The following is a 22,629-nucleotide window of genomic DNA, read 5'->3' as shown; positions in this document are numbered from 1 at the left end:
TTGCAGTTGCAAATCACCAAATTAGTGCTTCAGCAAAGCAAATAATAAAAATAAATATGACCTAGAGAAAATTTGAGAAAGAGTTTATGATAAAATATTATGATACTTATTCTCTTGATGGGAAGAAGAAAATACAGAGTGAAAATATTTCAAATAAGATTATAAAAAAAAAATGCTGGGCATCATGCTGCTAATACGGAGCACTAATAGCTATTAAGCAAGCTGAAAATATTATGAGTGATATTATGAGCTTTTTTTGAGTGTTTTATCTGTTTATCTGATTCACTGGTCACAAGCCAATAAATATATCCATGGTAATCCTCTTTTGTGACTCTCAAAATGACTATTTACAGAGTGGACTTCATGGTTTTTTAAATATGATCCGAAATGAGTAACTGAGAATGTGCAATCATCTGAAAAATTTTTTAGACAGGGTTGAGGGCCATTTCTCATAGACTTCTAAAGCTCTCAACAGTTTGCAAATAGGCTTGTATTGAGCTTCTAGCACAATAACTGTTTTGTCTAGACTTTATATTGCACAGATGTGTGGCTTTTGTGAACTCGATAATAAATATATAATAAGTTGACTTCATTTTAAAAGAAAGTCCAGGCTTTGTGTGCCCACATAGAAAATGAAATAGAAATTTCAAATAAAAGAGAACTGTACTCATGTGTGCGTGTATGCACACATGCAAGACTCTTGTAATTAATTAAATACAGCTCGTCTCACTAAAAGCAGAGGGGCAAATGTACCTAATAAGCCTTTTAATGAGGTTAACCCACAAGCTCTTAAATAATCAATTACAGAACAATGAATACGACAAAAGGCCTGTACCACCATGTTGGATGGAGACAGAGCGAGTACAGTTATAAACCCAGTGGAGATACGCTGATGAGTTGGCTGTTCACTGTATGCTGTGGTAAGAGAGACTTTTAAGTAGCGGTCTTGACTTCAAATACCTTAAAACTGGTGAGAATCAAATGATTTCACTTTCCATTTCCCATTGGTCTCAAACGATTTAACCTTGATCAGCACTGGGGCAGCAACTCAGAACAACTGCAGGAAATAGAATTTTCTTGAAATAAAGTCCTAGAAAACCAGTCAGGAAATGGTTCACAATGTCAGAAAGTTTTGAATTTTGAACCCACTTTTGGTTTTTGATTTTGATGTGTTGACTTTATGAACAAAACACCTAACCTTAAAAAAAAAAAGCTCAAAAGAAATCTTTCATAGTTGGATTAAAGTCTGTATTCTAATCTTGATCTAAAAATACATATAGCCACTGGTTTTTAAAAGAGCAACCAATGCTTAGAAGCCTTAGACCTTTATTCTTTGTACTGGCCAACAAGGGGTGACTTGCCTGGTTGCAAATGGCAATACAACAATCTGACTTAATTATCCTTCTGCTCTCTTTATTTATAGACTCAGTGAACACTTTAATGCTGAATTTACTGTCTCAGTCACTAGTTTAACATCGTATTAACTGTAAAATCATATTTGTATATTTGCAATGTAAAATATGGTCTTCATTAAAGCGAAAAAGGTGAAAAACATCATATGAGCATGAACTAGACCTTGGTTTCTCAGTAGGATTAAATTTTTGCCTCTCATGTAGGATTTTAAGTTGACAACAGAAAAAGTTATCAGCTTGAGGCTCCAGAACCTGACCACACTAACCAGTGGAAACATCACAGTAGCTATGTGCTTACAGTCTACAGTGTTTCTCACAGTACAGTAGTCCCTCGTATATCACGGTAGTTACGTTCTAAAAATAACCCGCGATAGGTAAAATCCGTGAAGTAGCTAACTTAATTTTTTTTTACAATTATTATAGATGTTTAAAACCCCTCACTACACACTTCATACACTTTTCTCCGACAGGCTCGAACATTTCCACACTTTTCTCTATTATAGAATAAAACCAAAAGCACCCGCAGTTGCCTTTGATGGATCAAAACGTTTCATCGACATTTTTGTGTTTGTTGGAGAAAACTTACAAACATACAGTACAGCACGTTAGAGTCGCACTGCTAGCGATCAAAGATTTAGGTAAATTTGACAAGCTGAACGCATTCTGTACTGTACAGGAGAACACAGAACACAATGCGCAGTTAAAAAAAAAAAAGAAGCATACAAAATTGCACAAGAAAATCTGCGAAACAGTGAGACCGCGAAAGGTGGACCGCGTTATGGCGAGGGACCACTGTAAAGATTTAATTTGTATTAGTCACAGTGGCATGCACCTAGACTTTCTTAAATACATAAATTAAAGATACATACTGTTTTACATTTTGTTGACAATAAAAAATGGATGCCATTCAATTGGCCATTCACTAACTTATTCATCATGTAGATTAACCTTTCTTGAACTACACGTAGCAGTACATGAACCAGGCCAGGCACTCCACACTCTGTTTTGAGTGACCCTCCAGCGCACAGAGGATATGACTGGATAAACAAAACAGTGTGCTACAAAAAGTCCACAATAAGTAGTTCATAAAAAATTAACATTGGAGTACATGAAAGTTAATCACACTAAAAGAAAGATTGGGGTGAAGGACAGGACTAGTTATACACAAGGTAATCAGGGAACTCAAAAGAGGAGGTTAACGGGACAAAGCTGAGCCAAATCTAGACAATGACACAGAAGGAGAAGACACAAAAGACAATAATTATCAAAATAAAACAGGAAATTAATAAGAGCCATAATTGAAATTAATTAATTTGTTAGGAAACCCAGAAACACAAAGGAATTTATTGGTGGGAAAACACAATAGGATAAGAGAAAAAAAAACACTCAGCAGACCAACTAAACTCCCCGCAAAAAAACGTAATAACTGACTATCAAAGGGCTTTCTAACCTCCCAGCATATATTTTGCCTTCGAAAAACAGTTGACTGATCATATTTTCTCAGAACAAAGATTTCTATCACAGATTCAACCACTTCCAAGGTGCATGCAGCTTTCATCAAACCCTGATGAAGGCCAATGAAATGTATTGGTCAAGTAATAAAACTCCATCCATCCATCCATCTTCTTCCGCTTTTTCCCGGGCTGGGTCGTGGGGGCAGCAGACTAAACAGAGAAGCCCAGACCTCCCTTCTCCCCAGCCACCTCCTCTAGCTTATCCGGGGGAACACCAAGGCATTCCCAGGCCAGCCGAGAGATATAATCTCTCCAGCGTGTCCTGGGTCTGCCCCGGGGCCTCCTATCTGTGGGACATGCCCTGAAAACCTCACCCAGGAGGCATCCTTATCAGATGCCCGAACCACCTCAGCTGGCTCCTTTCGATGTGGAGGAGCAGCGGCTCTACTCTGAGCCCCTCCTGGATGGCAGAATTTCTCACCCTATCTCTAAGGGAGAGGCCAGCCACCCTTCGGAGGAAACTTATTTCCGCCGCTTGTATCCGAGACCTCGTTTTTTTGGTCACTACCCACAGCTCGTGGCCATAGCTGAGGGTAGGGCTGTAGATCAACCGGTAAATTGAGAGCTTCGCTTTTATGCTCAGCTCTCTCTTCACCACGACGGACAGGTGCAGCGTCCGCATCACTGCGCATCAATCTGTCTGTCGATCTCCGGCTCCCTTCTCCCATCACTCGCGAACAAGACCCTGAGCTACTTGAACTCCTCCACTTGGGGCAGGAATTCATCCCTGACCCGGAGTGGGCACTCCACCCTTTTGAGAACCATGGCCTCAGATTTGTAGGTGCTGATCCTCAATCCCGCTGCTTCACACTCAGCTGCGAACCGCTCCAGTGCGAGCTGGAGGCCATCACCTGATGAAGCCAACAGAACCACATCATCTGCGAAAAGCAGAGATGAGATTCTGAGGGCACCTAAGCGAAAGCCCTCCACCACTTGGCTGCGCCTAGAAATCCTGTCCATAAAAATTATGAACAGAATCGGTGACAAAGGGCAGCCCTGGCAGAGCCCATCACCCACCGGGAATGAGTCCAACTTATTGCCGGCAATGCGAACCACCTCTTGCCAAGGTTGTATAGGGATCGTATGACCCGTAGCAATGCGCCAGACACCCCATACTCCCGCAGCACCTCCCACAGGACACCCTGAGGGACACAGTCGAATGCCTTCTCCAAGTCCACAAAACACATGTAGACTGGTTGGGCAAACTCCCATGCACCCTCAAGTATCCTTGAGAGGATAAAGAGCTGGTCCAGTGTTCCGCGACCAGGACGAAAACCGCATTGTTCCTCCTGTATCTAAATTTCAACTATCAGACAAAGTCTCCTTTCCAGCACCCTGGCATAGACTTTCCCAAGGAGGCTGAGGAGTGTGATCCCGCTGTAGTTGGAACACACCCTCTGGTCCCCCTTCTTTAAAATGGGGAACACCACCCCAGTTTGCCAGTCCAGGGGTACTGCCCCTGATCTCCACACAACATTGTAGAGGCGTGTCAACCAAGACAGCCCTACAACGTCCAGAGCCTTGAGGAACTGAGGGCGGACCTCATCAACACCAGGGGCTCTGCCACCAAGTAGTTGTTTAACTGTCTCAGTGACCTCGCCCCCAGAGATTGGCGGGTCATCCCCTTCATCCCCAGACGCTGCTTCCGCCAAGGAAGATGTGCCAGTGGGATTGAGGAGGTCCTTGAAGTATTCCTTTCACCGCCCAACAATTTTCTCAGTTGAAGTCAGCAGCACTCCACCCGCACTATACCCAGTGCAGGTAGAGCACCGCTTTCCCCTCCTGAGATGCCTGACGGTTTGCCAGAATCTCTTCGAGGCAGTCCGAACGTCTTTTTCCATGGCCTCTCTGAACTCCTCCCACACCCGAGTTTTTGCTTCAGCCACCGCCCGAGCCGCATTCCGCTTGGCCTGTCGGTACCTGTCAGCTGCCTCCGAAGTCCCACAGGCTAACCAAGCCCAATAGGACTCCTTCTTCAGCTTGGTGGTTCCTTTAACCTCTGGTGTCCACCATTTGGTTTGGGGGTTACCACCATGACAGGCACCAGGTACCTTGCGGCCGCAGCTCAGTGCAGCAGCTTCAGCAATGGAGATGCTGAACATGGTCCATTTGGACTCAATGTCCCCACTCGCCCTCGGAATGCTGTTGAAGCTCTGCCAGAGGTGTGAGGACACAATGCTACTGATCGTCTCTCTTTTTTTTATTTTGTGGGAATACTAATGAGGAAAAAGGAGATGAGAGTGTCCTTGTCTAGTTGGTAGTGGTGTGCGATACTGCATATTTTGGTATCGATCCAATACCAATTAAATACGGGCCAGTATCGCCGATACCAATACAGATACCGATACTTTTCAATAAATAAGGTGGATGCGTCATTGAATTGCTAAATCCGAATAAATTTTCAAGTGTTTTTTGTGATGTTTCCTTTTTTATTATTAATTTGTTAAAACCCAGGACATAATTAGGAGAAATAATTTATTTATAATTAAATTAAAAATGCTTTATTATTGTGGCGGGTCGTGGTCTGCAATGCCGCTGCAGGTGAGATGGACTCACCTTCACAGCATCTACAATCATGCCTCGCCGGCTTAAAACCTGTGCGCTGCTTGTGCTTTTGTTGTTTTTGGTGGTGATGTGTATGGCTGGCAGCGGGAGAGCTGCAGCCATTGAATGTACTGTCACAGCACCCGTATGATTACTGTAAGGGTGGACAGCGCGCGGCTCAGGGTGAGCGGGAGGCTGGCGCGCCAGCAGGACCTGCCAAGCTGGAGATGGAGGTCGAGGTGCGCGGGGGTTGTGCCACCCCCGAGGGCGCCGTGCTGTCCGCTTCGGCCTACTCCAACAGAGGCCGGCATGCTGCATGGGCCTGTGTGCCGGCCGTCTGCCCAGCTGCCTGTGAGCCCCGGCTCACTTCCACGCCACTGCTGGGGCTTCCGGGCTTCCGCTGGAGGCGCGGGCAACCGCCAGAGTGGACTCTTCCCTGTCGCTGGGCCGGGGCATGGGTCTGGAGAGACCGATTCCCTCGCCTGCTCGCGGAGTGGGGAGTAGGTTCGGCCCGATGGCTCCCCGGCCTGAAGCGGGCGATGGGGGGATGTGGCGGGGCGTGTTTTGCGATGCCGCTGCAGTTTTGGTGGTGGTGATGTGTACGGCTGGCAGCGGGAGAGCTGAAGCGGTTGAATGTACTGTTACGGCAACCGTGTGATTATTGTAAGACTAAATGATGCTGTGAAGTATGAAAATGCCATCGGGTCTGGCGTGGTGGCTTTCTTTTTTCTTTGTTTTTTTCTAAATCTTAAGTGCACACAAACCAGTAAACAAATTAAAACAAATACTGTTGATAAACTATAATACAAAAATTACAATTAAAATTCTCAACAACAAAAACAACTGGTAAAAATATAATTAATATGTAAACAACTTAAAAAACCCCAAAGTGTCTAAGTCATGTGATGTGACAGCGCAACACCGAAACATAAGAGTGGGGGAGAGGGAGCAAAGTGTGCCTGCTCTTCGCTGACACAGGAGTGGCGAGTCCAGCGACCTGGCTATTTCGTCTTTGCCGAAAGCACAGCGTTGCAAACGAGCAGAACTCAAAGTAAAGAATCGATCTCACCAGGCTAGTATCAATTCGATACTGATGCCGAATTGGTATCGATACTATCGATATTTGGATCGATCCGCCCACCACTACTAGTTGGCTAGCTAAGCGTGAATTTTTGAAATCATAGTGTGGGGCTTGTGCACCAACCCACTGATAAAATTGTTTTTGAGGGGGAATAAAAAATATAAATCACAAAATGAAGGCCAAGTGAGGTCTGTGTGCAGTCTGTCATCTCCTCCTGTGGCATGATGGGAATCTGAAGTCCATAAATGCTGGTCTGTGATAATTTTGCACGCTCAGCTGACTCCATTTTCAAATGTGCTTTTTCAAACTGATAGTGTCACACACATGCTGACGTGCTGACACCAAACTTCACACTTCATTTTGCTTTAGATTTGCACTCTGCCAACACACATATTCACACATCACAGCCTTACAACACACACACACACACACGCTTCTTCAGCATCAATGAACAGCACTCTGAAAGCCAACATGTGATATCCTCCACACCACACTTTCGCAGCACAAGCTCTGGATCACACACACACTGTGTTACACACACACACACACATGTCAGCAGCGGATATGAAGCGGGCTTCGTCGCAACACTCACACATGACTGGTTGATGTAAACTGTCGCCCTCAGCAGCTGGTGGACACCAGATTTCCCAAATTTGTGTCGCTTTGACTTTAATCACTAGGATGTTGTGACAGTGAGCTGCACAGAGAACCTCAATCTTACTCATTAATTTACATGAGTGTTCCTTTACAGAGGCTGTTCTCCCTTTTATGGATTATGTATTTAAGCGTGTATTATGCATTTGAAGAGTGTTGCTGCCTGTTACATTCCCCAGGAAGTCCAGGGGATCTGAGGAAGTAACATTAAATATTTCGGTGAACTAAAAAGGAGACAAGGAGCCGGAATGAGGTAGAAAAAAGGACAGTGAAGAAATACATTTCACCCACTTTCCTGTAAGTACAACATAAACACTAAATGTTGAATTCTCCAAATTTAATCCAAAAACACATAAATAGAATATAACGTAAATAAAGACTGTCAGTCTCTAATATCAGATCAAAAACAGCCAGATTCAAAAATCTTTCTCTCCCAGTCCCAAACTCAAGTTCTCAGTGAAAAGTCCATAAATGGTTCCACCACCAAATGTGAAGGTTTCTTACTTTTACCATAGAAAATAAGTAATTTTCATAGCATTTGTTTTGCCCATTGACTAATGTTTTGTGCATTTCTTTTCTTCCATAGCAGTTCTATAGTTCTAGTTTAATTTAGTAGCCTGTTTTCCATGGAAGAGTTTCCTCAGAACAGTCCTCCCAAAGCTGATTAACTTTTCTGTACTCCCACCTAATATAGAACAGCATTTCCTTCACTTCATTACAATTCATGCAAACATTTGGAAGATTTTGGGGTTGTTGTTTTTTCCCAGTGTTGCATACTGTCGGTGGCCACTATATTAGGTACACCCATCCAACTGCTTTTGAATGCAATGATCTAAACAGCCAATCTCATGGCACCAACAGAGTGCATTTAGTCAATTTTAAACTGAGTATCAGAACTGAGAAGAAATCTGATTAAAATGACCTAAAATGACCTTAAATGATTGGTTCAATGGTTGCGGGTGCAAAAAGATGCAGTTCCTCTTATGTCCATCGGAGGCTGGCTGACAGATGGCGAGAGGGGGCGGTAATTGCCTGCTGTATGCTAGGCTTCATCTCAGTGAATTGGAGCCATTGGACTGTTTCACTGGACTGCATGTGTCCTCTTGTGTCCTTCAGTTTTGCTAATTGAACCTCTAGGAATTTATTTAAATAATTAATAGGAATCTGTATGTGTGCATATGTGCACCTATATACTTTATGAATTCAGCAGAAACTAGTGGGTGACATCATAGAGGCTACAATGTTTGGCATAAAATGTATCTCTGTACCTGTCATGTTAATTATGGTCTACTTCAAAATATAATTATACATAGATATTAGACACACAAAAGTCATATGAACATAGATTTACTACTGCCTTGGACGAATGCTAATTTATGGGTATTTCTAGATTTGGACTGTAGCTGCAGACATATATAATGCAGACAAAAACAGCTGCAGAGATATATAACCTGAACAGTAATGAGTTTTTGGTGGACACTGATTATTTTTAGGTATCCACGTTGGTGCATTATAACTTATTTTGCTCTGGACCTGGGCCCAGGCTTCTGGAATAAATCTCCTAAAAAACCCTGAGATGACAGCCGTGATGCCTCTCTCATTCTGTATAAAACAAATTGTTTAACCTCCACTTGAGTTCTGTGATGTTTGTCTTTGGCAGATACAAATTCTGAGTATAAGATAAATGTGAAATAAGGTCTGTTTTGCAAACAGCACAAGTGGCCTGCAGTTCTTTAGAATAACATGGGGACATAGACATTTCCAGTGCAACACAGCATGTTATTACACAGTTATTACACAGTGACTGACAGCTTGTTCATGAATTTGATTCAGTCTATCTGTCAGTAAAAAGACTTTGTTCAGTGTGATGGCTTCATCCATTGATTTCTGTGGGATGAATTGAGATGTATTACCTTACTGGATGGTCAGCAGCTATTTTACCACTCAGAGGAACCAGTCAGGCTGAAAAATCATTTATTCTGTTTCAGTGAGCTGAATTAACTGGGCTGCACTGTAATGTGATTCTACTGCTGAAGTACATACAGGGATTAATGAGTACATCAAGGTTTGTGTGTGTTGTGTACACATTTTTGTGCTCATTTACAGCTCCATATTTTTAATCTTGGATTCTACTATATAGATTTTTATGATTCTCACTTCGCAACTGAAACAAGCTCCTCACCATTTTAGCAGTGGCATCCTGTCAGGGCAAGCAAGGCAAGCAGTGTTTGCCAAACAAAATCTAAAAATAGACATCATTTAAAATGTACCAAAGTAAAAGCGATCTCTGTCTTTTTATCTTAACTAGCTTTCTGTCATAACATTTTTGCACCCTCCTTAAGTTTTGCAGCCACATTTGGCTGTTGTCTCTGGAAGCAACTTTAACTTAACTTGGATTCCATTTGAATCTGTAGTACATCTCTTTTTGATGGATGTGTCCTTTTATCATTAACCAAGGCCAGGGAGCTGAAAGGAAACTAACAAAAGAAATGTTTCCACTGTTTATGCTTTCACTGCTCTGAGGTCAGTTACCATCTGTGTTTATGTGGAAACAGAGTTAGCATTAGCAAGTAAACATTGACTTCTTAAAAAAAAAAAAATCAAGGAAAGGTAAGTATTTTTGAGCTCATTAACAACAGGGTTTTTTTAGCCTTTGCTTTCTGTAAAATACACCACACCAGCCAACTTTATTCTGTCTGCCTTTTGTGTACACTTTATATGAGTAAGATGCACATTCTGTGGGAATTCTTCTGAATTTCATTCCTAAAAGTGAAGCTAATGCTAAACTTGCATTTTTTCTACTGTCCAGCAGGGTGTGACACAGTTGTGAACACACAAAAGTCTAGCTGTATAGCAATCAATAAGAAAATTAGCCTTCACTCCCCTTGCTCTGTGGGTTTATGGGAACAATGACTAGTTTACAGTTTTATTCAAAGAAAATTGTATCAATTTTATAGACTTATGGTCTCAGAGAAAAAAACAATGTCTGCTTTACAGCTGACTGAATAAAAAGTCTCAAGTGTTGCTACCACATGATTTCAAAACGTGAAGATGCACAACTCAGAAAAGCTCATTTCAGGACTTTAAGTTAGTGATGGGATTTCCGGCTCTTTTTAGAGAACCGGCTCTTTCGGCTCCCAACAGGCTTTTCAGGTTGTTTTGTTGCTTTAATTAATTTATTATTAACAACAGTATAAAATTATGCACAAAAGGAATTACTAATGTTAAAAAAAAGTGGTTTTATTTATATAAGTTTATATATAAATATATGCGGTGGCCCATAGAGACAAAGCATGCACAAACTCCAAAACACATTTCTAGCGTTAACTGAACTTCCAAAACAGAGCTACCTAGATCACTTAAATTACACAATTGAAAGCATATGTGTATTGTTTGTGTATATACACAAGCATTCATATACATTCAAATAATTCAAAAGTTCGTTCATTTACCTGTTACTACCACACACCAAATCCGGACATTGGTACTTCCCAGCTTGTGTAGCCACTAGGTAACAAAAGCTCAACACTGCGCATCCTGGAGCACTTCTGTTGTGTTTTGTACGTGCTTTGTCTCTAGGGGCCACCATAAATATACTTTTATTTATTCACTCGACATAAAATGTAATAAATAAATCATATAATACAAAAACCAACTATTTATATTTCAACTTTTAACTATTTAAATTTTCAGCTTTCCTTGTAAACAAATTTAAAGTGAAACAACACAAAACACTGCAAACCACAACACAATTAAATATAAATTAAAATATGAAAACAAAAAGAAGATGCATATTCTCTGTCATATGGGCCTGCATGAATAAACTTTCTGAATCCTTATGAATCCAACTGAAAATAGTTGTGGATGATTACTCTACCTTTCTAATGTGACGTTGTTGTCCCTGGCTCTCTTTCTCTCTCTCTCTCCCTCCCGCTCTGTTCCTGTGCTACTGCAAGTGTAACTACCCACCCTCCCCCCTCTTCCCAGTGCAAAGCACAGGGCTCGCATGCGGAGTGAAGCGGAAAAAAAGAGTGAGAGAGAGGGTGAGAGAAAGAAAAAAACCCCCACGGCTCCCAATAAGGAGCCGGCTCGCATCGTTCATTTCAAAGAGTCGGCTCTAAGAGCCGTTTCGTTCGCGACCGACACATCACTACTTTATTTTTATGTCATTGTTTTTACATTAAAAATGTTTGGATCACAGTCAATACGTGCAGCGTTGGTATCAACAAAGCAGGAATTTCAGTGCATTTTACTGATAAAAATAGACTAATTACATATTTGACACCATTTGTAAGTGACTCTGTCTCGTATACAGCCTTTGACACACAGGGATTACATGTACAGACACTGACCTCATAATTTTTACCTATGGGCATGTTAAATTTGAATATCTGCCATTGCATAAGATATATATAACAGGAAATAAGGTTATCAATTTTTTTTTTAAATTATTTTAACCACAACCCATCATTTGACAGTGGCAGTTATGAGTTTGGGTAGCACAGTGGTGTTTGGTTGTCATTTCCCAGCAAAAAGGTTCCTGGTTTGAGCCTCCTGATTGGCTGAGGACTTCCTATGTAGACTTTGCATGTTCTCTCGATGCCTAAATCTAATTTAATCATTTTAGCTTTATGCACTGCGAAAAGTTGTGAGCAACAACAGTAGAAACATGAAATATATTGCCTTCAGTGGGAAATAAATAACTACAACTCTATCTAGACTAACTCTGTAGCCTGAAGAGCTTATGTGAGTTTAACGTGCAGCTACACCTAGTTTATAAAAGGTCGGGGTCACTAATGACCTCAGGGACTGTTTGTGGCCATGCTGAAAAACAAAACATTTGAGGGTAAAAGCTGAAAAACTCCTACTGTGAAGCCACAAACACACACTCACACATATACAGTTTTCATCTTTCAACACTTTCATCCCTCACCAATGTAATAAATTAGGAGTGAAGAGCAGCCTGAATGCTAATGGGTTAAAATCTGAAATTGGTTCTAGCTCCTGTTTCTGTACTCTCCTTATTCCTTCGTCTTGTCTTTTTTTCTCTTTTCCTCCTCTGCAGCCTTTATCAAAATATATTTCTCCTCCTCTTCCTCAGCTCATTCTCTAATGTTCCTTCCCTGGTGTCCCTCCTCCATCTTCCCCTCTCGCCTTTGTCTTCCTTATCCCTTAAATTCCCTTTAAGTCTCATTCCCTCCTCCCATCCCTTTTCTTTGGTGTTTCTCTCATTTCTGCTTCTCTCTCATTCATCTGTCCTCATCAGAGAAACAAAATTAAAACTAAAATAAAAACAAGATCATTACAACAAATTATTTGAAATTATGAATGAAGTAAAATAAAAGAATATGAAAAATAAAGATAAGAAAATGATTAAAAGTCTATTAAATGATTAACTAAAATATATGAATAATTTACAAAAAAATACAGAATTCCACTAATCACTTTAAATTTTTTAAAATTGCTATAAAAGATTTGGCAAAATAGAATTTTTTAAAACTGTTGCTTCTTGAATCAGGCAGCAGTCTTTATACCTTTGTGGTGTGATTGTGGAACTGAAACTGAAATGTTAGCTCTTTAGTGGGAGGGAGCGTGAGCTGGTGTGTGAGGTCAACAGATACACTCTACCAGTGTTGGAGTCATTACTCAGAAAACACTAATTGTATTACACATTACTGTACTTTTCTTAAAAGTAATGCAGTACGTGAAGGTGAAGTTGTCAAATTACCGGTTGATCTACATTCCTACACTCACCAGAAATGTGCTTCCTCTGCAGAGGGCTCAGCCTTTGCAGTTATGCTAAGGAGCTGAGGCATTCTCAGTCTTAAGAGCTTCAGAGTGACCACAGCTCCTCCATAGTAAAAGAAGGTAAGGCGGTTCAGAATGCCACCTGGACATCTCTGACATCTTTTGGGAATATCCCTTGAAGAGATTAAGAAGAAAACCCTTGAACCCACAGTGCAGTGGTTATGTCTTTGGGATCACCTTCCCCTGTGCTCCTGTTGGAAGAACTGGAAGTGGAGGCTGGGGAGAGGGAGACCTGGGCACCTGTCCTGAAACTGATGACCCAAGACCCAATCCTAGATAAGTAGCAGAAATTCGATGGATGGATGAATAAAATAAATAAACTCCTCCCTCACGTAGCCTCCAGTGCCCCCCCGCCTCGTCTATCCTCCCTGCCTACGTTCTTCCCTCGCCTCCCCTCCTATAAACGAAGAGTCCTCCTCCCCTGACCCTCCACTCCTTTTTACGCGCCGTGCGTAAAGCGCTTTAGTCCGTCTCCAGAGCGCACGGACCAGCAGCAGGGAGAGCAGGAGAAGAACAGAGGTGCATATTTTAAACACCGATGTAGAGTCTGTTACGTTTACACTTTGCTCTACGTGCAGGAGGTGAATCTGTCTTTAAAAGCTTCGTGTGTCCTCGGCTCCTTGGAGGTTCGTTTGGGGGCCGAATTTACCGGCGGGTTCCGTTGATCCAAAGTGACAGAGGCGCGGATGTCAGCGCTGCTTCAGAAGCGGAGCCGAGCGATTGTTTCCTAAAATAGGGCAAAGGACAACCGAGACCTGGCTTCCCGCTCCAGGTTTGGTTAATTCAAAAGGACAGAGGAGAGAGATTAAGAAGCGGGGAGAGGAGAGAGACTTGTAAGCGGGACTTACACCCGAGGATCCAGAGGATGGAGATTTAAACTCTCAACCATCGTCAGACACCCGCCCCCTTTGTTCCTTTCTTTTTATTTATTAATTTTTTTCTTTTAAATTAGATTTCCACTTTTGATTTTATTTATTTATGTTGATGGCAGCCGGGAGCCGCGTGACTCTCCCCGGGGTTTTCCGCTCGGGCTGCCGGGGAAAGAGAGAGCCGAGATCAGAGAGCGGTGCCGGGACCCGAGCTAAGCGCTGAGCGCCTGAGAGGACAGACTCGGAGCAGGTCAGTGTGCCAGGCACGCACGCGCACCACGCGCTCACACACGCGCTAACGTGAGACACTGAACACGCACCTGCTGTCTCAGTGCTACAGGGAAGATGGTTGTACTGTAAGGGACCACACGTGCACTGATGGGCGCACGCTCACGATGATTTAAAGTGAATTCAAACTGCGCGCACGAGCGAAAAGCGCGAGCCTTCAAATGGGGTTAATTAAAACTTTTCACGCTTTTATTTTTAATAATAGAATGGTCTCGTTTTCTTTTCATGTTTCATTTCAGTTAATACAATTTCATGTTGTTATTTAATTTTATTTAATTTCCCGTTAAAAAAATAAAAGTAATTTAATAAAATGTTATTTGTAATATATTTTATTTCAGTTCATCTTAATCCATTTAATGCATTTTATTTTACTAATATTTTTCTTATTTTTAATTTTATTAATTTAATTTTATTAGTTTACATTTTATGTGCTTTTTCACTTCATTACATTATTTTATTTAAATTTATTAATTTAATTTAACATTATTTAGTTGTTATGTATACAGTATATGTATTTGTGTGTCTCACTAGTCTTTAACATTTTTCTTATAACTTTGGTGATTATAAGGAAGCTACACAAAAATCTGTCTTCTTTATACTGTAACTGTGAATCTACACACCAGAAGTAGCTGGTACTGTGTTCATAAAGATTTGGCTCTGAAAGTTCTTCTACAAGCTTCAGTTTTAGTGTTATTTTGGTCTCCAAGTTGAAAATGTGTCCTTGAAAAGCAAATGTTGGTTTCACACGCAGTGCTGATATGCTGTTAAATGAGAGAGAAACAACAGCGCAGTGATTGCACATGTTCACTGCTCATGTTATCCTCCCTGCGATAAGGAGCACAGCTGTTTAAATATTAAACCATAATTTCCAGCAGAAATCTGTCCTCCACACTTCTCCTCCGATGAGTCGCCCACAAACACTCGCTTTAATGTGTGCGTTTGAGCGTCAGTGTGGCTTCTGAGATGACAGAAAGGTGCAGGCTTAAGAAATGTTGAAAGTCCTAATGTTGGTGGATTCTGTCTGAGGTCTTAAAAAGAATCAGAGGCTTAGTGAGGTTTCCTCTCTGAGCTGACAGCTGGTGACCTGCTTCCAATAATTCATCCGTCTGACCACATTTTAATGTGGTCACCTTTTAAATGGTACACACTGTTCCTGGATGTTGAAATTCTAACTGAGATGTTGTTTATCAGATGAATTGTTGGTAAATCCAGCTCAATGAAAACAAGCTTTTCGTGTGTGTGTACCATTGGATTCAGAAGTCAGCAAATTACTATTAAAGTCCTATGTGACAACATTTAGTCCCATTAACATGCGACCTGAGATCAGCTCACAATATCAAAATATCAGCTGTGGGACATTCATTATTAGCCATGGATGACAAAATTGGTCCTCTGCTCGACATGTGTGTCCAGTGGCCTTAATCAAACACACCCACGCTGCCGCCTGGTTCACAGACACACGCTGGATCCTGAATCGTGTGCAGCTCCTTCCTGTTTGCCATTTGTGAGTCTGCAGAGCAGCAACAGCTCTCTGAAAGCTCTCAGTGGGCCGGAGGATGAGCGATCAGGGAGGGTTTGTGCTGCACAGGTGAGTTCACCAGCACCTTGGTGCTCCTGGAAGAGCTCCTGTTTAGCTTTACTGTATCCATGCTACAGCTGCTTGTTGACTCCAATATATCTAGTTAAAAGAACGCCTGGGTGTCTAATATATGCAGGTGTGCATTGATGTTTGTAACCACGGCAGACTCATTTTTACTTTGTGGTTGGTCAGTTTTGTCCTGTTTTCTGAAAAAGTGTGACAGTTTAAATGGAAGCATTAGTGCATCAAGCACCTTGTTAGCAAGCACAGACAGCAGAGGAGCAGCTGTTCTATTGTGTGCACTGCTTCGTCAGTACTTCAAGGTTCATTTTCACCAAAGTGCCAATAAGATAACACTTCTGACACAAAATAAATATCAGTCTGACTTCAGTGAAACTTTAGCGGCTAAGGCCATAAACTTATGAGGGAAGTGTTTACTGAGGTCGTAAATTAAGTTTATGAAGGGTAAATTTTTCATAGAGTTCTTTAGATACATGTACTTTTTCAATCCGGTCTCGTGCCAAACAGGTTTGGAGCCGAGGTTTTATTGCCAAAGCTTAACCAAGTAGCTTTCAGTGCGTAGTGCTACACTCACATTAGGAAAACAGTGGCTGGTATGGCAAAAGTTATTGCAAATGTGTGCAATAAACTTGCAACCTTCATGCATTTAGAATAGCTTTTATCACGGGGACCTGGTCTATGACCACTCGCAGTGAGTTGCAACTTTGGTTCATCAAGTCTGCAATAAAACAGCAATAAGATAGAATCATTCTGCTAATGAATGGGGTCAGGTTAGCAATTACATGCAATCTCCATCCATCTTTTTTCTCTTGCTTTTCAGGGTTACAGAGCTGGAGTCCATCTCAGCTCCCGCAGGGTGAGGTGCAGGGTACACTTTGGACAAGTAGCCTATCTATTGCAAAAAGAGAGTTAACTATTCACAACCAATTTAAAATCAAATCACCAATTAACCTAGCGTACACGCTTTTAGGCTGTGGGAGGAGTCCTGTGTACCTGAGAGAACCCACATAGACATTGGGGAGAATAAGCAAAGTCCACCTAGAAAGGTGCTAGCCGGACAGTGGATTCAAATCAAGGGCTTTCTTTCTGTGAGGCGATGGTGCTAACCACCATTTTACCATGCCACTCCTACATAATTATCTGTTTGTGATAATACAGCAATTAAGTTAGACGTTCACTGATCTGTCTAGCAGTGATTGCAACCAGTTCGAGTTGGGTTATGATTGTTTGGAGACAAACTGCCACCCACAAGAAGACCCATGCAATGACCTTGTGAGGTTGAACATGCAACACCTTCAACATCCGGGCGACGAGTTGGTCTCCGCAAGTATTTGCAAAAAAAACCCCAACAAATATTCAATTAGTACAGGTTGCTGTACTATATTTAGTCTAGTTTTTACTCTTGACTGAGGCTACGTCGACACGTACATGGGTATTTTTGAAAACTGAGCTTTTTCTATGCATTTGGGCCTTTTGTCTGCTGTGTTTTGGAACGCTGAAAACTGAGATTTTTTTAAAAAACTCCTGCAAGGGTGGAGATTTTCATGTTTTTGCGTTTACATGTGGACGAGGAAAACAGATTTAGTCACGCAACGTGAAAGGTTTGCGCTTTTTTTGACGTCACCCTGTGCGCCACGTTATTTTTTACATGAGATGAATTTCTACAATGGCAGATATAGACAAAATACTGTTGCTGTTAATCTGACTATCTGCAGCTTTTACACTTGTACATATACACGCAGTTACTGTCCCTCCATTTAGAAAGACTGCTTTTATGCGCCATCTTTGTTTACTCTTTCCCTCCCAGGCTTCCAGACTGGCCGATTGGCCAACATTTCTACATGGTTAGGATTATATCGCCACCTGTTGCTTTGGCATGTTCTTGACAGCGTTTGACTTTGTTTGTTGCATTTACACGTGGACGGAGATATTTTTTCAAAACTGCATGTATTGACGGGATTTTTTTTTTTTTTTTACACGAGAACAGAAAATCTCCGTTTACAAAAATACATGTGGACGTAGCCTGAGCCATGAACATAAATCAGCTGATTTCACCAACTCAAGGTTCTTTTTCAGAATGAAATTCATAAAGTGATTTACAATTCAGAATAAGATGCAACAACTGAAATGGTATAAAGATATAAAACTAAATAAAGGTAAAAAAGGTAAAGGTGGGTCTTGAGGTTTCTTTTTAAAGGTATCAATAGTATTGATACCTTAGGTCCAGTGGAAAGGAGTTCCTATTTACACTGTACAGCCTCATTAGTTCCCAGAACTCAAAAAAATGAGTAAAGTTTACTTAAAATAATTAAGGTAGGCAAACTTACTCATTTTGAGTACACTGTACAACCTCGTTAGTTCCCAGAACTCAAAAAAACTATGCAAACCCGTTGCCTCAAAAAAATTGAGTAAAGTTTACTTAAGATGACTAAGTTAAGGCAACTTATTCACTTTGAGTACAGTGTAAAAACCTATTTAGTTTCCAGAACTCAAAAAAACTAAGTAAAGCTTACTTAAGATGACTGTTAGGACAACTTATACATTGCAAGTCTGCAGTGTTAAGAATAACTTGGTATTTCTGACTGTACAATACTAATTGTTTACCTACTGACAAACATGTTAAGTTCAACTAAATGAAAAAACAATTTGTGGTAACCTGAATGATTAAAAATAATTAACAACAATTTTTGTAATGATGTTAAAATCAGCCCAACTTTTATTTTCAAACACAACAAAGTATAACAGCCAACATACTGGACACTGTTCTGCTGAACAACAAACAATTATATTGCCATCACTGTTTTAATCTTACAATGAAACGAAGTCTCAGATGTAATTATTCTGAAAATAAGTTTAGGCCTACCACAGTTTGTTTTGTACTTACATTACTTGTATAATCAAAATAAAATATTTATTGTTCTGTCACAAGTGCAGTCTCTAATTTAAACAACACATTTGTTTTCCATTCCAACACAGGAGCTGGAATGTTGTATTATTTTAAGGATGCTTGTTTCCAGTCCAGGCATTACTGCCTGAATGACTGTCATGGATCGAGGTGATCCAAATGTAGGTGCAGAAGAAAGTCTTTAACTTCCCTTAAGTACAGTGGCAGTGGATGTGGGTTGGAGATGCAATGAGCTTGAACCTGCAGGTGACCATCTTCACTGACCACACCATCTGTGACGGAGGACTCATCTCTCCTGGTGTCCTGCAAGCAAACAATCATATTTTTTGGAACATGAACTTAATTGCTTTCTTAAAACATTTTTTTTTCTGCATTTGGTATAAAACAGACTCCAATTTAGACAATCTCAGGCCCCCTCCCCACCGGAGAGGTGACATTCAATGTCCCAATTGTCAGTCTGCATAGTGACCACCACCCAACACACAATAATGTCATGAAAGCATCATTTTAAAAAGGGCTATGCAAACATGGCCAATAACTTTCATTCTAATGATGTGCAAAATGATTTTGGGCACAAAACAGATTTTGCTGTTAGAAAACTTGCAGACTTCACTATATACAGTGTAGACCCTCTAAACTAAGTTTGGGGGATGTGATCTTTCAAGAAATGCAGACCAAACTGTTGTTGTTTGTTTACTTACACAGCATGTCTTGTAGAATTAACTGTGGTCACCAGCAACAGCACAGTGCAGTCATATCTCAAGTCTAATAACAGAAGACAGGAAAAGATCAGTAAAGAAACAACTTCCCCAAACCAAAGCACAAACAAAACAATAAGTAAAACAGGCTGATCTAAAGTATGATTAAAGTTCAGCCTGATTAATATAAATGTCACTGACAGTTGCTAATATATTGGAAAACCAAAATACTTACTGATGTCTTTCTGTCCAACAGCAGGAGTGCTGGTCCCGAGCCTCAAAGACAGTAAGAAGCCAGCAGAGGGAGAAAAAACAGAACATTTTTCAGAAACTGATTTGATCCTTAAAGGCTGTGCAATCATTGTAACTTACAACACAGAAGGTCAATGTAGACCCCATACAACCAAATTAGAGTAACACATATAGTAATAAAAACACCATCTACTACTGTGTCTGAATGTGTGGTATTGGCACTGTCAGTTTAGGCCTAAAGAGATATGTGTTTAAAAAAAGACCACCTAATTTAAATATAATCATTACATGCTTGTTAAAAGTTAACTTTCAATATATAAAGTTTCTAATATGCAAAGTGACCAGATCTAACACGTGGCAGGGTCTATATGTAACATAATGTTTCTTATGATTCAACTGTGGAATTTAACTTAATTCTTTAAAGGACAAGCTATATTACATTATTCTCAATTAAAAAGCCAACCTAGACTTTAACCATTTAACAGGCCACTAATCTGGATTATAGCTTTCACAACAAAACTTGTTTTTAAACACATTTTTAACAAAACAAATACTATTGTAATTATTATTATTGTTATTTAAAATGTAATTAAACAGAAAAGTCGGTTAAATATAACAGCAGCTTGCTTATGTTGTTAAAGAAAGGCTAGATTTGACATTAATAGATGCCACAGATGTTCAAAAGCTGCCACAAAGCATTAAAAAAAAAATAGACATCTCCGGAAACGTCGGAGCATTTTTGCAAATATGTGATGTCTTGATAAATCGAGCAGATATTTGAACTTTTCACAGCTACATTCTCGCCTGAAAATATCTTAAAAGTTTATTTTGTGACCCAGAAAAAGTAATATTTAAAAGTTTTTTAGCCGCTCCTCCGCCATTGCCGCGTTTGAGTTTTGGACGAAATGCATTCTGGGATATTTAGCTGTACCAAGTCGCTCCAAGTCCACACAAGTCACCACCGATACATGCTCGATAAAACGGGAGGAGCAAAAACACATCCCGGAATTTTTCGCATTCTCGGCTTCATGTGTACTTTGAATTGGAGCAGTACTTGGTCCCCGACGTATCACAAGTCCAAGAGACCACAAGTACACACAAGTACGCATACACAGGCTCAGACAACTGCAGCCGACAAATGCGATCCTCCTTTTCCCCAGATGACCCCTTCTGGATCACAAAATAAACTTTTAAGATATTTTCAGGCCAGACTGTAGCTGTGTAATGCTCAAATATCTACTTAATTTATCAAAATATCACATATTTGCAAAAGTGCTTCAACGTTTTCAGAGAGCTCTGTTATCCACCAGCGCGATAGCTGACCGGGATGCCAAGGCTCGATAGAGCCGGCGAGCACAGCTAACTCCTGGCGTATCATTTTCAACCCCCCTGCAGTCTTTTGCTACTCAGGTTAAACATGATATATATAGTTAGTTAGTTATGGCTATGGATTCAAAATATCCCCCACACCCCACCCCTAACGGCTGCACCTCCCAAAAAATTTTGTCTGGGCTCTTATCTCACTTTTTTACTTCAAACAATCAACAGAAAACTTCACCACATAGTTTTATGTAAGGTTTTTAAGGCTGTGGTGTTAATTTTTAAGTAACATGAGCCCAGCGGCAGCAGCAACGCTAGGCTAACACTAACTAGCTAGCAAGATTATAAACTTGGTGTTAAACTAAGAGAAGCCACAAAATCAGTTTGAATAAGAGTAAACATTTACTCATCAAGTCAGTGTATCAGGTAAAGATCCACAGCAATGACAACAATAATATCTTGAGCTGAGGCTTCTCCAGGTTTGCTCAACATAGTCCAGAAAAAATGCACCGTGAACATGCGGACTGATCCCAGAGGGAGGAGGACGGTAGTCACGTGGCATTTTCAAAACACATCTTTCATCCTTCCGCACTGAGAAGCAAAACTTCCAGCTTACTGAGTTTTTCTAAGTTAAGACAACTCAAATAAATTGAGTTGATCAGTGTTTTTGCATAAAAAGTACTGGTAACTTATTTAAATTGAGTTCTAATAACAAATTGATAAAAATTTAGTTCAGCCTATTTAATATTTTTAATTAAACACAATATTAAATTTTACAGTGTATTAACAAGGGGAACGCACACTCACTTCATCTTGACTACAGTAGCAGATTGTGACTGACTGAGCTGTTTCACAGTCACTCGATGTTTCAGGCTCTTTAATCTCCCCCTCTGTTGGATATGCCGCTTTTGATTGATTACAGCAAATCAGACTTTGATGTGTCAGTATGACCGGTCAATCGATCAGTCACTGTCACTCACCAAGCTCGTTCTGACAGTGGCATCACTCATACTGCTAGTTTCCTCCAGCTGCTTGTGCTTTCTCAGGCTCATTTAATCTCATCGAGGCTTGTCAAGAAGTAACGGCGTCTGCTTGGATTGATCGTTATAAACTGAGACTGAAATATGTTTTGAAAGAGTGCTAATGGACATATCAGAAAAATCAAAACATGAATACTGAATGGAAATTGATTCACGGATTAATGATATAGCTCTCTAAATCTGTCAAACTGTGGAGTTGAAGTTTTGTCTGCTTTTGCTTGTAGGGTCTAAATCAGTTTCTGTGAAATAAAACTGTTGGGTTTTCAGATCTCTTGTTGAGGATATTTAGCTTCAGCATTCTTATTTTTAAGGGAGATGAATTTTTTTCCCCATTTTTATCGTGAAAGGTCTGCACCGCAGGCAAGCCGGTTTAGAACATAGATTCTTCTACCAAGAAGCCATGCTGCTGTAATAGATGCGGTTTGCAGTTTAACATTGTCCTGCTGAAAAAGGCAACCCATTACTGAAAAGAGCATCTTCTGAATGGGAGCAAACATTGTTCTAAAACCTGTACATACCTTTCAGAATTGATGATGCCTTTCCAGATGGGCAAGCTGCTGATTCCAAAGGCATTGATGCACTTCCATCCCATCAGTGATGCAGTTTTTTCATGGTCCCTCGCCTCTTTAGTGCAGGGACATGGC

The 22,629-nt window shown here is 40.6% G+C and overlaps 1 protein-coding gene across 1 annotated transcript in view; it reads left to right on the top strand.

Moving 5' to 3' along the window:
- The first annotated feature begins 13,467 nt into the window (after positions 1-13,467).
- npy2rl (neuropeptide Y receptor Y2, like) overlaps positions 13,468-22,629 on the top strand; it is a 70,972-nt gene continuing 61,810 nt past the window's right edge. Inside the window, exon 1 of the mRNA XM_039605253.1 lies at positions 13,468-14,132. The gene's annotated coding sequence lies outside the window, so the exon portion shown is untranslated. The remainder of the gene's footprint in view (positions 14,133-22,629) is intronic.

Source organism: Oreochromis aureus, linkage group 3, assembly GCF_013358895.1.
Source record: "Oreochromis aureus strain Israel breed Guangdong linkage group 3, ZZ_aureus, whole genome shotgun sequence".
NCBI classification, from domain to species: Eukaryota; Metazoa; Chordata; class Actinopteri; order Cichliformes; family Cichlidae; genus Oreochromis; species Oreochromis aureus.
This window is presented reverse-complemented; position numbering and strand designations above follow the sequence as displayed.